Source organism: Cupressus sempervirens, chromosome 4 (genome assembly GCF_028749045.1).
Source record: "Cupressus sempervirens isolate cs-2001-9-10 chromosome 4, ASM2874904v1, whole genome shotgun sequence".
In the NCBI taxonomy this organism is placed as follows: Eukaryota; Viridiplantae; Streptophyta; class Pinopsida; order Cupressales; family Cupressaceae; genus Cupressus; species Cupressus sempervirens.
In genome coordinates this window covers 279,414,148-279,432,651 of record NC_143121.1, presented here as the reverse complement: position 1 = coordinate 279,432,651, position 18,504 = coordinate 279,414,148, and the positions used below count along the sequence as shown (strand labels likewise).

At 34.8% G+C, this 18,504-nt stretch overlaps 1 pseudogene; it reads right to left on the bottom strand.

Moving 5' to 3' along the window:
• LOC149561085 (DNA mismatch repair protein MSH2-like) overlaps positions 1 to 18,504 on the bottom strand; it is a 111,427-nt pseudogene that overhangs the window by 41,236 nt on the left and 51,687 nt on the right.

Here is an 18,504-nt window from a genome sequence, read left to right as displayed (position 1 = left end):
GCCTCTAAGATATTCATAAGAATCCTTGGGCAATGGTTTGGTGAAGATATCTGCAGTTTGTTCCTTTGCGTTAATGTACTCCATCTTCACTTGTTTGTCTTCTACCAATTCTCTGACATAGTGATACTTGATTGCAACATGCTTGATTTTTGCATGCATTACTGGATTCTTAGATATGTTTATAGCACTTGTATTATCACAATACAATATCATAGGTTTGGTTACTTCTTCTTTCATTCGTTTCAATAGATGTTTGAGACACACAATGTTAGTGGAATTGACTGCTGCTGCCACATATTCTATTTTTGCAGTGGACTAAGATGTGCATGTTTGTTTTTTGCTAGTCCAAGTAACTAGCCTTTTACCTAAGAATAATGCTCCTCCACTTGTGTTTTTCCTGTCATCAATGTTGCCTTCCCAATCTACGTCTGTGTATGGATTGAGCTCAAACTTCTCAATCTTTTTGTAATATAGGCCAAAATCATCATTTCCTTTGAGATACCTCATTATAATTTTTACTACCATGAGATGATTTTCTTTAGGATTTCCAGAGAATCTAGCCACTATTCCAACTACTAATGCTATGTCTGGTCTACTATGTACAACATATTGTAGTTTTCCAATCATTGATCTATGCATTATTTGATTGACTATAGCTGATTCATCATTTTTGGATAGCTTATGTCCTATTGCCATTGGTGTGCTGACTGGTTTGGAGTCTACCAATCCAAACATTTTAAGTATCTCTTTGATTTACTTTGATTGTGTCACAAATATAGCAAGTTTTAATTGATGTACATGCAATCCAACAAAGAACTTGATTTCTCCAAACATAGACATCTCAAACTCATGTTTCATTTTGTCCGAAAAACTTTTGCAAAGCACTTCCTTTCCTCCAAAAACTATGTCATCCACAAATATTTTAGATACAAGAATATCCTTACCTTCTTTTGATTTGATGTACATGTTGTTATTATCATCAGTTCTTTCAAATCCTATTTGCACTAGATACTTGTGAAGTCTCTCGTAGTATGCTCTGGTTGTTCAATATAGACTTCCTCTTCCAATATACAATTCAGAAAAGCAGACTTTACATCCATCTGATAGACTTTAAAACTTTTATATGCAGCATATGCAAGTAAAGTTCTTACTCCTTCCATTCTAGCAATAGGGGAAAATATTTCCCCATAGTCTAATCCTTCTTCTTGAGCATAATCCTTACATACTAGTATAGCTTTGTTTCTAGTAATCTCACCATTCTCATCTAGCTTATTTTTGAATACCCACTTAGTGTCAATTACATTCTTCTCGGCTGGTCTCGGAACCAAACTCCAGGTTTTGTTCTTCTTTATTTGATCAATCTCTTCTTCCATAGCTTTATACCTGTCACCATCTTGCAACACATCATACATTGTCTTAGATTCAAATTTTCTTAACATACATGATTCATTTCTTAGTCTATTCCTTTTCATTGGTCTTGCATCTTTGTCACCAATTATCTGTTCAGCTAGGTGATGTCTTTTCACGTATTTGGATAATCTTGTTTCTGTCCTTGTTTCCATGTTGGATCTTTCAGATTCAGGGTCACTATGTCCTTTGTTGTCTGGTAGTTCTATTGCTCTTTCATGTGTAGTAACTTAATGGAAGAATGTGCATTTTCTTCATTCTGCAACTTGGCTTCTGAATTAGCTCGACATTCATTGGTTTGGGAACCAAACTCCAGGTTTTGTTCTTTATTTGATCAATCTCTTCTTCCATAGCTTTATACCAGTCACCATCTTGCAATGCATCATACATTATCTTAGGTTCAAATTTTCTTAACAGACATGATTCATTTCTTATTCTATTCCTTATTATTGGTCTTTGTAAGAATTTGCCTAAGGGAAAAATTCACCCATGAACTAAGAACTCAAACACAAGCACACAATAGACAAAAAATGGATATGATCAATTAATCAGAGAATGTTTGAATACATTGCTCTATTCAGAATGTGATATTCAACACACTAGGAGTGCTTGTATATAAAGGCCTCTGAGATACATCTAGAATGTCTCTAGAAACAACCATGAGATAAGACAACTAAGAACCTTATCCAACATTCTAGATGAATGGATAAGAATGACTAAGTGTCATATGTGTGTAGAAGATTCTTGTGTTGTAGACAACATGTACTGAAAAGAGGTGCGGACCCTTGTGATGTCATCAAGACAACTCACAAGAGTGCACAAACTCCCAAGTGTCTCACAAATAAAATAATGCAAAATAATTAAATAATGCATTAACCTAAGTAAACTTAAGTAAGTGTAATAAGTAAATACTTATTACACCAATAGTCTTGCATCTTTTTCACCAATTATCTATTCAGCTGGGTGATGTCTCTTCACATATTTGGATAATCTTGGTTCTGTCCTTGTTTTCATGTTGGATCTTTCAGATTCAGGTTCACTATGTACTTCATTGTCAGGTAGTTCTATTTCTCTTTCATGTGTACTGACTTCAGAGCTAGAATGTGCATTTTCTTCATTCTGCAACTTGACTTCTGAATGCAGCTCGACATTCACTGGTTGTGATTCTACTGAAATAGAATCTTGCTATTGAACCCCACTTTGATTGATAGCAATCTTGTCAATAGGCATTCCTTCATAAGAATACACAAAGGTTCTGTATTCATCCATTCTCTTTGGTTCTTCAACTTGGACTTCTGTATACTCATCAAAGTTTACATTTGCACTTTCCACAAGTTTGTTAGTGTTAGTATTTAAACACTTATAAGCTTTACTTTTAGTAGAGTAACCAAGGAATATACTTTCATCACTTTTTGTATCAAATTTTCCATTTCTAGTATCTATAAGGATAAAGCATTTGTAACCAAATACTTTGAAATGCTTTACATTGGGTGAGTGACCATACCATAATTCAAAAGGTGTTGCACTTGTACCTGTCTTGACTTGTACTTGGTTCAGTGTATGAACAACCACACTTACAGCTTCTCTCCAATATTTTAGAGAAATAGTCTTTTCCATCATTAATGTTCTGGCACAATCAATCACAGATCTATTTCTTCTCTTAGCAATTCCATTTTGTGGGGGAGTTCTAGGAGCTGATGTTTGTCTCTTGATTCTTTTGTCATTGCAAAATGTCTCAAATTCATTTGATGTGAATTCACAACCTCTGTCTGATCTTAGGCATTTCAAACTCTTTCCTATTTCTTTTTCAACTCTAGCCACATACCACTTTAACATTTGAAAAGTGTCAAAACATAACAATCATCATCCTGGAATAGTCATCAACAAACAACATTATATATTTATCTCCTTTGTAGCTTTGTACTTCTATTGGACCACATAAATCAGTATGGACTAACTCAAGTACTTCTTTTGATGTATAATTTTTACTCTTGAAACTTGGCTTAGTCATCTTTCCTAGCTGACAATTTTTGCACATGATGTTGTCAGGCTTCTTCAGTTTAGGTAAACCTCTGACTTTCTTCCTTTTATTGATATTGACCAGATTATCAAAGTTGACATGACATAGCCTTTTATGCCATAACCACACATCATCAAATTTTGCAACAAAACACGAAGCATTTTCCATATCAAGATAAAATAGATTACTTCTTGCTTGATCTCCTTTTCCTATCAATTTACCATCAATATCATAGATTTTTGCAATTTTTTTTCCAAATTCTACTTTGCATCCAACATTTCCTAACTGTGAGACACTCAACAAATTGTAGTCTAGTCCATCAACATAGTATGCGTTGTCACATGAAATTTTCTCTGTAATTTTAATGGAGCCTTTTCCTTTGATTTGACATGGAGCATCATTTCCAAATCTAACACTATTTACATCATACTGAGTAAAGTCAACAAAATTACTTTTGTCTCCTATCATGTGATGTGAGCACCCACTATCTATGATCCATCTATCATTCTTGTTCATACATGTTACCAGTGTTGTAGGCTCTTCTTCATCAAATTGGTCCTTCATGGCCACATAAACAACTTCATCATCAGAATCCTCTTCAGCAATATAACATTTCTTGCCTTTGTCTTTGTAATGTCTCTTATCATCTTCTCTTCTATATTTGTACTTGTTTTCTTCCTTGTAATCATTTTTCTGTGTACACCTTGCAACAATATGTCCTACTTCATTGCAATTGAAACAAATGATAGGCAACTTACCCTTGAATTTTCCTTTGCCTCTATGAAATCTTCTAGCTAGTAATGCTTCCAATTGTTCCACATCTTCCTCATCAGTGCTACTATCACTAGATACATATTTCATCTTTCTTACCTTCTTTGATTTTACCTGTTCAATATCTTTCAGTGATAGCTTGGCCTTGAAAGTAGATTCAACATTCTCAGGTCTGTAGTTGTCAAAGTTAGATAACTCAAATGCAGAGAGTCTAACCATTATTCCTTCAAAACTTAGATTGTTTGCTGGTATACATCTTAACTCTTGTATAGCTAATACTCTAATAGCATATATAGGGAGCAAGGTTCTTAAGAACTTACTATTAATAGTATCTTCATCTAATTGACCACTCAAACATCTTATTGCACTTACGACTTCCTTTATTGTAGAGGCATACTGTTGGAAATAATCAAGACTAACAAGGCTATTGAGAGGGGAGGGGTGAATCAGTAATTTTAAAACTTTAAATCAATTCAGCATAATAAAATATTCACCATTCATCCATCTAATCTACTGTATGCATAAAAAGATAAACATTCATAACACATGAACACACTAATTTGGTGACCCAGAAACCTTCTAATTAGAAAGTAAAACTGGGGTGGGGATGATGCCCACAAACTTTCAATACTGCAGTATAAATTTGGCCTGTTAAGGATTACAATGATCACTTCTGGTGATCTGCCCTATTAGGAGCAAGTAGGATTGTTAGATCCACCTTGTTAGAGGATTTACAAACATACAGTGAAGTATGCACTCTGTTAGGAGATTTACAAAAGACTGTTAAGTCTACCTTGTTAAAGGATTTACAAATTGATTCAGCTATTAGGATGAAGTAGTGGATCTGGTTACAACTGATTGCTGATAAGATCCTTTATGCACTAATCAACTGATGTGATAGATATTACTTTTCTGCATCTATGTTGACCTTGTTGTATTCCTCTATTCTGTAGCTGATTTTATTTCACTCTTCTCAAAATATTGCAATACAACACCATACAACGATATACAACATTTCATCATATTTTACAAATGATATAATAGATTACATATATACCATTCCAATATTTACACTAGCAAGGTCGGCCAAACACAAGTGAAAAAAACATTACTGAGTTGACCAGATAGTAGAAAACTCAAGTTCCTCAAACTGACTCGGTGACCTTCTGATACTCGGCATCCACTATAATACACTGCATTGTCATGCACTTAATAAAAGTAGAGGCACGGTCCATACTAATCACTCTAAGTAGCTTGGAACTTTGTAACCATTGGTGACTTGGTGAATATTGTGTCACTTGGTAAAAATTGAATCCATTGATAACCTTCTTCACTTGGTAAACACTGATTCCTTCATTTACCTTGTTCACTTGGTAAACACTAAGTCCTTCATTTATCTTGATCACTCGGTAAACACTAAGTCCTTTGTTTACCTTGATCACTCGGTAAACACTGATTTCAACTGATGACTCGGTGAACATTGAGAACTTGGTAAACACTACTGAACTTCCCATTAGCTCAGTGACCACTGTTCAGCATGGTATGAACTGTTCTGCTTGGTAACCACTACTGAATGCTCGGTATGAACTATAGACTGAGTGATGAGCTCGGTAAGAATTCAAAATTGAATAAGTGTTGTAACTAATGACAAATATATCATAATTTCAACAATCTCCCCCTTGGGCATTAGTGACAAAAACACTTATTAGCCAAAACTTATATACAACATCTGACATACTGACGTCTGATTCTGCTAAATATACATGGCTTCCTTACATATAACTCCCCCATACAATATACACAAGGTATTTACATGAGTTATATGACTTTTATTCACAGTATCTCTTTGTCCCTTTTGTACATTTATCTCACCAATATCTCTTTTTGAGTATCTCTTTCTCCCCCTTTTTGACAATAATGCCAAAGAATAAAATAATGTATTTACATAGAGACACCAAAATGTGAGATAAACTCAGAATGTACCTTGAGAATGAGTTGCTGAGTCTTATCCCAAGTCTCTTGCAAGAGTTTGCATGTGGATAGAGCTACTTGAACTTTTGTAGAAAGTCCAATCACATGGTCTGCAACAGAGAAATTGTTGTCATGGATCAATGTTTTGGAGTATGCAATATGTTTCTGCATTATGTCCATGATAGGAAGAATCATGTTCTGGATATCTAGCAGTGTAGACCAAATCCTTCCTTCTTCTCTAAGCAACTCTGCCTGCTTCTTTGACAAAAATTTGATCCTGAGGTGATGAGATGAGCTTGAACTGGGGTTAAGCTTCAGCTTTTGTGCACTTGCCTTCAGATCCTTATCTATCTTATTCAATTTCTCTCGTATCTCCTTAGTATACTTGGTAACATCACAAAGCTTAGCAAAAAGAGATGTTACATTATTAAAAGAATTTTCAATGTTGGCCAAAACTATGGTTAATTCAACCTGTTTTATTGCTAGATGCTGAGCAATGTGCTCAAGCACCTTATTATCAAACTTCTTTTCTGCCTTCTCCATCAACTTTTCTTGACCAGAGATATCCTCATTGAATTTATTAACTGCCTCTTCTAATTGTAAAAAAAATGTGTTGAGAAGTATCAACATCAACACCTATAGCCTTAGTAATAATATTCTTCGCTCCTTCAATAATATTAAACTCTCTATCTCTCTCATTCCTTAGTTGTTTTTGCTTTTCCTTTAGATCTATACGCTGACTGAGTAGTCTTAGTTCATCAACTGAAGCAGTATCCAGATCTATCTTGGAAATGACAATTTCATCATCCAAGTCTACATCCTCATCTACTGTCTTGCCTATAAGCAAAAATTTTAATGGAATCTTTGGTTTTTCTGCTGTGCCAACATCTTTGCCTTTGAAAACAGAGACAATGGTTGATGAGGCTGGACTGGCTATCAAAACTGGAATAGGACCAACTAAAGGAAGACTGAGAGAGGTGCTAACTGTGGGAAAAATTGATGTTCCCATATCCAAAACTGATCTAAAAATTGGAATATTTGCAGTAGAAGAGCTGACTGGAGCAAAAATTGGACCCAATGTGGCTGGGGATGACAAAATTGAAGTGAAAACTGGAAAACTTACTGTACATACTACAGGAGGAATTGATACACCTGATGTAGTGACTGCTGTAGTGGATGACTCAATGACTGAAGATATTGCTTGATGCTCGGTAGATGAAGTACTTGATACTTCCATTGTAGATACCTGGAGCTGAGAGGTGACTGGAAGAGTTTGAGCTATTGATGTCTCTATGGTGCTCACAATCTTGCTTGAAGAACCTATCTCCATAGATTTAACAATTTTAGGTGGAGAGTGAGGAGGGGAGGCAATGACAGCTACTGCAATTTTAGCTGGATCATCCTCCTCCTCAACTAATTCTTCCTCCTTTTCTTCTTCTTCCTTCTCCTTCATTAATTGCTGGAGATCTTCATCAGTTACATCCATGGTGATAGAGTTATCACCATCCACATCTTCTTCATCATTACTGTCATCATCCTTGATTTCCATAGGTTCATCACTTGGCTTATGCAGCTTATAAGTATCATTCCAAACATGAGTTGCATTCTTAACAATTGGTTCAATATTCTTTAACAATATGAGACATGTATTGAATCTCATATTCATTCTTCCTTCCTGATCCTTCATTGCCTTTTTGATTTTTGCATCTGTCAGGCTAGATACCAGTTCTCTCAATTTCTGTTCAAAAATGTCTCTAACAGTTTGCTCGGTGTTCTCCCATCTTACCTTTATTTTATCAAACAATATTGTAGGAATTTGGGAGACAAATTGATCTGGGGAGAATTTCCAAGTTCCCAACTTCTCCATTACCAGATCTTCAATTTCCTTTTGCTCAGCAGGAGTCCTAGATTCATACTTTAAGGCTTTAAAGTTGCTGATTCCTGCATGAATCCTGAGTTGTTTTAGCCTATCTACAAATGTGAGAGGAGGCTTGCTAAACACAACTTCACTTTCCTTTTTTCCTTTCCTTGTTCTCCTTGTGAATACTACCTGAGGTTTGGTAATGATTACCCTACCTTTCTTCTTCACAGGCTCTGCCTCCTTTTCTGGCTCCTCTTCTTCAGATTCTTCTTGTTCTTCATCCTCACCTTTTCCTTCAGTAAGCATTAGAGGTCCAGTGTCAGTTTTCAATTTTTCTATATTCCTCTTTCCCTTAGAGATTTCCTGGGGATGCTTGATCTCAAGTTCTCTTCTTACCTTTGCCTCATCAAATGTTTTGAATGTAGGCAATTTGGGATCCACTGGTTCATTTACTAGTGCCTCAATGATGTCTCTAGTTTCATCAATGTTCACTTCATAGGGAAGTTATTTTACCCATGCAATGCAGATTTTGACTGCCTATATATATACTTTGTCACAGTCAAACATGAAACATACATCTTCATTATAGTCTTCAGCAAGTTTAGGAGGAATCCTGAACTTGTTGTTCATTCTCTCCTTGAAATCTTCAAAGTAATTATCCATAACCTTATCAAAATTTACACCCATATCTGCAATAAACTCATTTATCTGATACAAAATAGGAATATATTTTCTCCATACAACTGTACCTTTAGAAGGGAAAAACTTTTGTACATAGAAAAATAAACAAACTAACAAAGAACCAAATTTACAAGGGTTGGTCTTTGAGGTCCTTATACTGTCCATGTTCTTATTTAGTTGTTTCAACAGCACATCTTCTAGGTCAAACTCCATGTTCTTCTTCACAACCTTATAGGCTAAGTCCACAGCCTCACAGGGCACACTATTCAATCTATTGGAACTATACAACTTGTATGCAATTACACTAATTCCAAATCTTAGCTCTATATCTGATACATTGGTAAGTTTCAGTCCTCTGCCGTTCCATTCAGCTAGGGTTAACTTTTGAAGTTCATCCTGACTTAGGGTTTTAGTGGTTTTGGATTTGCTCAACATAGGTAAACCTGTGATTCTATGAATCATCTTCTTTGTAATCAGAGTGGGTTGCTCTAACCACAACTAACCATTATGAGCACAGCTCAAAATGTATCTTATCCATTTCACTTGGAAATTTCTTGGAAAATGCAGGATATGGGTTAAACCTTTGGTTTCCAGATGTTTGAACTTGGGTTTAAGGGTTCCATCCATGCATAACTTAGCTAGGGCATTATCCATATCTAGTGTCCCTATCTCTTGAATAGTGCATTTTAAATGAGTACGAATGTCATTTATAAGTAGTACCTTGGGTGGAATCTACGATTGAGCTACATGCGGGTCGAGCGATTCAGCTATGGCGGGAACAAGCTTGAAGCTAGGTGCTTTCCATTCGACTCCCTTCACAAGCATTTCAAAGCCCCTCTTCGCCTTGTTCCTGCTGGTGCTCATAGATGCCATTATTTCTTGGTGAGTGAACAATTTCGTAAAAAAAATTCTTCACTGGAAAATCACTTCAAATCGTTTGAACTCACTTGCGTGCTCTTGGAAATCTCTTCGCTCTGTATATTCTAAGTTCACGGTAAAAAATGAGATCAAATTCTGCCTTTTTGATGAAAAATCTGCCATTAATGCTCGGGTATGAAGGTAGCTGAGATGACATAGGGTTTGTCAGATAGTCATCGACTTACTCGGTAAACCTTGAAACTCGGTGAACAAACAAAACCTTTCATATTCCCGACCTAGCTCGGTTAAGTTTGAGACCAACCTTGCTCGGTAGATGCATCACAGTGAACTATGTCTTGTATCTAAAATACTGATTTGTTATTTGCACTCCTTCATTCTAGAACTACTTAGGATATGGCTTGAAGATGTAGTCCCTGATCCTCCTTGATGAGTCTAATTAGAAATGGTGGAGTCACCCACTTCTTGAGTGACATTGCCATCATTTGAACTTTCTGGTTTGGTAGATTTAGGAATCCACTGTTGTCTCATCTATTTTCAAATGTTGTTAGCTCTGGCTTTCTTTTCATCTTCAACTCTTCCTATGTTCATGCAATTCTTGGATATATGACCAAGTATGGTACATGTATAACATCTTATGGTAGTATCTTTCTTCCTTAGGTGATGCCTTGTACAGTTTACTCCAATGTGTCCATATTCTTCACAATAGTGACATCTACACCAAGTATTGTAGTCCCAACCAAATAATACTTTGACAATTTTTTCTACTGGATCGAATGATTTAGATCTGCACTTAGATGCCTTGTGACCTTGTTTCTTGCATTTGTGACATTTGCCTTCAAATTTTGGTTTCTCTTTGCATTCATTGGCTTTGTGACCATGCTAATTGCAATTGTAGCATTTACCATTGCTCCAACATCTGTTAGATGTATGACCTATCTTGCCATAGTGATTTCAAGTAGGTCTTTGATTCTTTTGGGCACCTTGTTTGGAAGATTCACCTTCTTCATTGTATCCAAGGCCTACTTTACCTTTTTTTCTATGAAGATTCTGCTCATTTTGCTGATTCAATTGATCCACATCTGTTTGAGATTTTATCATCCTTTCATTGACTTGCTTTTCAACATTTAAGTCATTTTCCAAACTTTCATTTCTTTGTCTTTCAAATCTTAGGTCACTTTGTAAGCTTTCAGTGATTTTTCTTTCAACATTCAGATCATTCCTTATTCTTTCATTTTGTGCTTTGAGAATTCTGATTTCTTCATTTGCATTGGAAAGTTGATCTGTAAGATCCTCATACTGAAGGGATTGATTTTGAATTTCATTGTTCCTTCCTTCTATCTCATATTGCATCATGTTCCTTTGTTCCAAAATTTCACATAACCTTGTTGACTGAATCTCTTATTCTCTTCTTAGCATTCTTACTTCTTCTTGCAGAGATCCATTCTTCTCTAAGAGTTCTTTGATTGCATTGTTTGCCTCATTAGCTTCATTTGAACTGCTTGATGGTAAAAGGTCTTCAATCTTTTCTTCAACATATTGATGATCATTCATTTGTCTTGCAAGTTCCTTCCTTCTTTTTAGAGATTGAGAAAGATGCTCCTTTGCTTCTTTGAGTTGAGCCATGGCCATTTCTAGATCTAGCTTTTCATTCTCAATAGATTTGCCAAGTCTAAATATCTCCATTGTCCTTGATCTTTGCTCAAGCTGTCAAACTTTATCCTGAGAACCACAATGCTCTGATACCAATTGTTGGAAATAATCAATACTAACAAGGTTACTGAGAGGGGAGGGGTGAATCAGTAACTCTAAAACTTTAAATCAATTCAGCATAATAACATATTCACCATTCATCCATCTAATCTACTGTATGCATGAAAAGATAAACATTCATAACACATGAACATACTGATTTTGTGACCTAGAAACCTTCCAATTAGAAAGTAAAACTAGGGTGGGGATGATTCCCACAAAACTTCAATATTGTAGTATAAATTTGGCTTATTAAGGCTTACAATGATCACTTCTAGTGATCTACCCTGTTAGGAGCAAGTAGGATTGCTAGATCAACCTTGTTAGAGGATTTACAAACATACAATGAAGTATGCACTCTATTAGGAGATTTACAAAAGATTGTTAAGTCTACCTTGTTAAAGGATTTACAAACTAATTCACTTGTTAGGATGAAGCAGTGGATCTAGTTACAACTGATTGCTAATAAGATCCTTTATGCACTGATCACCTAATGTGATAGATATAACTTTTCTGCATCTATGTTGACCTTGCTATATTCCTCTATTCTGCTTCTAATTTGCTTTCACTCTTCTCAAAATATTGCAATACAACACCATACAATGATACACAACATTTCATCATATTTTACAAATGATATAATACATTACATATATACCATTCCAATATTTACACTTGCAAGGTCGGCCAAACACAAGTGAAACATTACTGAGTCGGCCAGATAGTAGAAAACTCGAGTTCCTCAAACTGACTTGGTGACCTTCTGATACTCGACATCCACTACAATACACTGCATCATCAGGCACTCGGTAAGAGTAGAGGCACAATCCATACTAATCACTCTAAGTAGCTTGGAACTCAGTAACCATTGGTGACTTGGTGAATATTGTGTCACTCGGTAAAAACTGAATCCATTGATAACCTTCTTTACTTGGTAAACATTGATTCCTTCATTTACCTTGTTCACTCGGTAAACACTAAGTCCTTCATTTACCTTGATCACTCGGTAAAAACTAATTTCCAATGATGACTCGGTGAACACTAAGAACTTGGTAAACACTGCTGAACTTCCCATTTGCTCGGTGACCACTGTTTAGCATGGTATGAACTATTCTGCTTGGTAACCACTACTGAACACTCAGTATGAATTTTAGACTGAGTGATGAGCTCAGTAATCATTCAGAATTGAATAAGTGTTGTAACTAATGACAAATATATCATAATTCCAACACATACTGAGTAGCATTCTCACTTTCTTCCATTTTCATGTCATCAAACTTTCCTTTGAGGCTTTCTCTTTTTGCTCTTTGGACATTCTGATCTCCTCCATAAATGTCTGACAGGGCTTTCCACATTTTGAATGTAGTGTCACATCCTTTGAGATCATCAAATTCAGCATAGTTGAGTGCAGAAGCAATCTCCAGCATTGTCTGATTGTGTTCCTATTTGTTTTTCAAATTTTCTATAGTAAGAGTACCAGTTGGATCAGCATGTTTAGTAAAAATTTAATTTTGGGCATAATATCCTATGGATCTAAGATGCAGCTTCATCAAAATTTTCCATGCAACAAAGTTGTCTTTGTTGAGCTTGGGAACTTCTCTCTTAGGCATTTTGATCTTTTCTGCTTCTAGTCCCTTAAGGCTAAATCAGCTGCAAAGCTCTGATACCAATTGTTAGAATTCTTTAGAATAACTAAGAGGGGGGGTGAATTAGTTATCCAAGGTCTAAATTCCCTAATAATACTTTTTCACTAATTATAGTGAGCCCATTAAACTATTCATCCATCCAAGCTTAAAACAACCATCTTAGCAAGTTACAACAAATCAACATGCAACATCAACAAATGACACAGTGATTTACATGGAAACTCAATTTGGGAAAAACCACCAGTAACATGCTACTCAATTCTCACTCTTTTGAAGTGATGCCTTGTTAAAGGCCTGCCCTATTAAAGGCTTACAACACATTGTTAAATGTGACCTTGTTAGAGGATTTCACCATACTGTTAGGAATGGGCCTAGTCAAAGGACTTTGGAACATTCACTTGGAATGTCACCCTGTTAAAGGATTTATAACATGGCTATTAAACCATCGTAAGTTCATAGGATTTATACTAATAGTTACAATTGCTAGAGAGTAACAATAATGGCTTTTGATCTGATACAACTCATAACATATCTTGCAGATTTCAGATCACACTTCAGTTCAATCTTTTGCTTGGCTTTAATCACTGCGGCTCTGACAACTTGTCTTCCTCTCAAGCTTCATCTCTTTGAGTCTTCTTGCTCATCATACCAATGCAATCTTCTATGTGGTCATCTATAGAAATAGATTTCCTGTGCTCTCTTCTTCCTTAGCACCTTCTTTAGCACTTCATGCTTTCATGCTTGACCAAACTCTTGTTTCGTGACCTTATAACTCCTTAAATAGAAATCTAGAATAACTTTCCTGCTCGATTCTCCCTCTCCAACTTTAGGGTTTCAATAGATTAGGTAGGATACAATTTATCTATCCCATATCTCATCTTCATCTAAAAAATTCATCGTTCTTATCTTCTATCTGGTTCACAAAATTCTAGGTAACAACCATGTTAGCTCAGATCTTGCGAATCTTTGACTTTTCAAAATAATGCAGCAACTCAAAATTATTGGTTTATTGATGCTTGGCTTCCTCTATGTTACTCAGCTCCTATAACATGCTCAGCACTTGATCTTCACTCGGAACTTAATTTTTACTCGGCACTTGAACTTCACTCGGCACTTGATTTTTACTCGGCACTTGAAGATCACTTGACACACACTAATGTTGAAGTTTGCTCAACTTCAATTGAGAATCTGTTTGGCACTAACTAGCTTGCTCGACTCTCTCTAATGAACTTAGTTAGGCTTTACAAATGACTTAGCTAAACCTTACATCTTTGATGTGTTTTAGTGTGTCCATTCTCTGTGTCTTAGAATATGTCATCAATACAATATTTCATCAATGGCTTAGCTGATCCTTATACTTCATTATAACATCATAACTTCAACCTTTCTCTAGGTACTCTAGTTACATCTTATTGATTGCCTCCTCCTTGTCAATCAACCAATTGATAGTATTTGGATCACTAAAGCAATTGTCATTCCTACAAGTAGCAAGTTTGACATCAATGACAAAACAATGATTGGAGACATTCTTTCCTAGTTACATTACTTTTCATTCATGATCTTTTCAATCATTTCCAACACTCACAATTTGTAACCTACTTATATGAATCTTTGAACATGCCATGCCAATAATAACATTGCCTCAAAATTTTAAGTGCAGTGATAGGAGGAGAAAGGTTCCCTCCACATGCTTCATTATGAAAAGATGTCAACAATTTTACCTACTGGTCTTTATCCACACATCTTAAAAATATTTTATCAAGTGCTTTCTTGTACAAGATAGCATCATGAATCATATACTTCAAAGTTTTGGTTTTTAGATCTCTTCTTTTCTTAGTAGTCAATCCACTAGGGCATTCACTATATTTCATAAATTAAGCAATGTTTAAGAACCAAGGATCCTGAAAACTTACGATAAGAACTTTTGGAGTATTTTCATCTTTGAATTGTTGATCCTCTACCAAGGCTTTATAGAGTGCATTACCTATTACAATTTTATTAGGCTTTATTTCTATATCATATTCTTGAACTTTTTTTATACAAAATCCTCTATTATTACAACCAACAACTTTTTATGTCAAAATACATTTTACTGTAGGGTCTAGCACATATATCATTGAATGAGAATGTAGCAAATAAAACCTTAAAATTTTAAGGGCTCTCACCATTGCATATGCACATTTTTCCATCTTTGAGTATCTTGGTTCTTTATTCTTAAATGATATACTCATGAAAAAAATTGGAGCTTGTATTCTTTCTTTATAGTCTTCGATCAATATAACTGACATAGTATTTTTTGAGGCATAACAGTAAATGATGAATTCTTTAGTGTAGTTAGGATGGATAAGCACATGGGCTTTTGTAATGACACCCTTGATATCTTCAAAATCCTTTTTTGCAAAATCACACCATTTGAAAGTTTTATTTCCTTTCATCATATCAACTATACATTTAACTATTTCAGTGAAGTCAAGAAAAAAATTCCTCAAGAAATTTACCTAGCCAAACAAAGACTTCACTCTAGTTTTACTCAATGATAGACTTAATTTTTGGATATCTTTAACTCTTTCTAGATCAATCTTCACTCCTTCTTGGGATACAATATGACCAAGAAACTTGCCTTGTATCACACAAAACACTAACTTCTTTTGATTTAGTGAGACACCATGATCTCTACATCTTTGTAGCACTTTTTATAGATCTTTAATATGATCTTTCCTCTTCTTGGAAAATAATATCAAATCATCAAGGTATGTGACAATAATTCTATCTTCCAAATCTTCATAGGCCAAATTCATGCCATGCTAAAAGGTTGAACCTGCATTGATTAAGCCAAAAGGAATTCTATTGTAGGCAAAATTACCCCATGGTGTGGTAAATGTAGTTTTGAATTGATCTACTTCATCTACTTTAATTTGATTATATCTTGAAAATCCATCTAACATGGACTTCATTTCTGATCCTATAATAGTTTGTAAAAGATGATCCATATAAGGAAGAGCAAAATTATCTTTGAGTGAGGCTTGATTTGGATTTATGAAATCTACACAAATCCTTATCTCTCTACTCTTATTCCTTAGTAGGACAATATTAGCAACCCAAGTGCAATGATAAATAGGGTATATAATCCTAGCCTGCAACATTTTTTTAATCTCCTCATAGATTTCTCCTTCAACTATAGGGTTATAGTTTCTTTGTTTATGCTTGAATGGTGTTGATTCTAGTTTATAAGGGATTTCGTGTTTGAACTTTCACCCATGAAATTATTTAGGTATTCATAACTCCAAACAAATACATCTTGAAATTCAATAAGTAATTTCCTAATCTCTACCCTCTCCTCTTTTGTACAATACTTTCCTATGTTTATTGTCTTTGGGCTGAATTTTGTCCTTATATTTATTCCACCATATTCACCATAGATTTTTCATTTCTTATCTTGTTCCCTCTTTATGTATGCATCATGCCTATCAAAAAGTTTTTCTAAAGAGATTAGATGGGGTGGAATCTTATTACCTTGAATTGAATCATATCAAGCTCTATTTTCTTTTTATCACCTGTCACTAAATCATCACCATTTGCATTAGTGCTTCCTTTAAAATTTAAGCATTTAAAAGGATCTTCTCCTTCAATGAATTTTATTATGTGTTTGTGAGAGATTGCCAAAGAATTGTCTCTTGAATTGAATTCCCTTGGTATTAATATAATTGAAAAAGCATCTAAAACCTCAATTTCATCCCACACCTTAGTACGATAGTTCCTCAATCTTGATTTATTTATTGCATATTGGTTCTTCACTTGTCTCACCACCAATACTGCATCTCATTGAGATTTAAGAACCTTGAATCCCTTTTTTTTTCCTATCATTATACCAAGGAGAAGGGCTTCATACTCTAAAATATTATTAGTATTTTTAAAATCTAACTTATAGGCCAAGAAAGTCATTTCCTTATTAGGTGATGTCAACACTACCCTTGCACCTGAACCAATGTTAGCAAAACTACCATCAAATTCCAAAGTCCACAACTGATCACCTTTAGTTTTTTTTATTCTTCTAAAATATCAAGGGTGTTAGAGAACAACATATAATTACCAAATTTCATTTCATGATACAAGATTTGAGACCTAGGATCATCTGACTTTAGGATAGAAAATTTTATCTTTTCTTTTGGTTCTAGGTACAATGTTTTATCTTCAAATTTGATAGTGGCACAAGAATAGTCTAGTTTTGTCTCTCCCCCCATGTCTTTGCAAAACTTCTACTTAGGAGAATCACATAGCTTGTAGGGATGCCTACCCTTAGAATAGTATGTTTTATCCTTTTGGAAGGATAGGTAGCAAGGGTAACTTGAGCATATTTTATTTTTCCAATCAAGGGCACTTGTTTTGCATCCACTAAGTAACATATACCAAATGTTTTAGTCAATGGAAGTCATAAAGCTTTTTCTACCAAAGTAGGCATTACATTATGAGAGGCTTCTGAATCCATGATGCAATTATTCAATTTATTTCCATTGATAAACAAGGAAATGTAAAAGGGATATGGTTTTTGATTTAGACATATGGCTAAGATAAGGGGTTCTTCATCTTTGAAAAACTTAGGGAATGAAAAATCTTCATTAGTCAAAGAAGTCCCACTAGTGCTAGCTTTATTGTGATGATCAACATATGCATTAATACTAACATGACTCCAATCTTTATTATTCGAATACTCAACTAATATTTGCAATTGATCAAGATTAGACTTCAAGTAATCCAACGGAGATATTTGGATTCTTACCTCTTCATAGTATTGTATTGTATCAAAGGAATTAGTTGACTTATCTTTGTGCTCCTTTTATGAAGTTGAAGTCATTATGCCAGTATCTTTATCAATTTTGTTTGATGTTGCATTAATTTTGATAGGAACTAAATTATTGGTTTGATTTCTATTCTTCTTACCTCTAGTCATTACTATTAAGTGAGGGAATTCTATAGTTGCATCCTCACTTTTAGGATATTCAATTATTTTTTCATTTTTATCCACCATTTGCATATATCTAATCATATCAACACAGGTGTCTCCATCATGATCTACCCTTAGATGAAAAGTACATATATTTTGCCTTTTTGGGACACCTTCAATTTCTAATATCTATTGAATAGGTGGTATTTGCAATGCTTTACCTCCATTTAGGCTTCAGGTTTATGAAAAGAATGAGTAGGGATATTAATTTGTTTCTTCAAAGAAATGAGCTGTTTAGAAATTTTTTGAGGCATAGCCTCTATATTATTAGAAGTACTAACTCTGTTACCCATGGTTCCACATTGGAATTCTCTTTTCCACTTACCAGAGGCTATCATGTCATCCTCCATCTCCACAACTATGTCTAATTAGCTTGTATATTTGTTACATTTGATCTTTTAATTTGATATCCCATATTAGGAGGTATAGAGCTAATGTCAAAATTATTCTTATTGTCATCTATTGGTGCACTTGTAGTAGGTATTATCTTTATAAGTTTATTGAACTTTGCATAAAA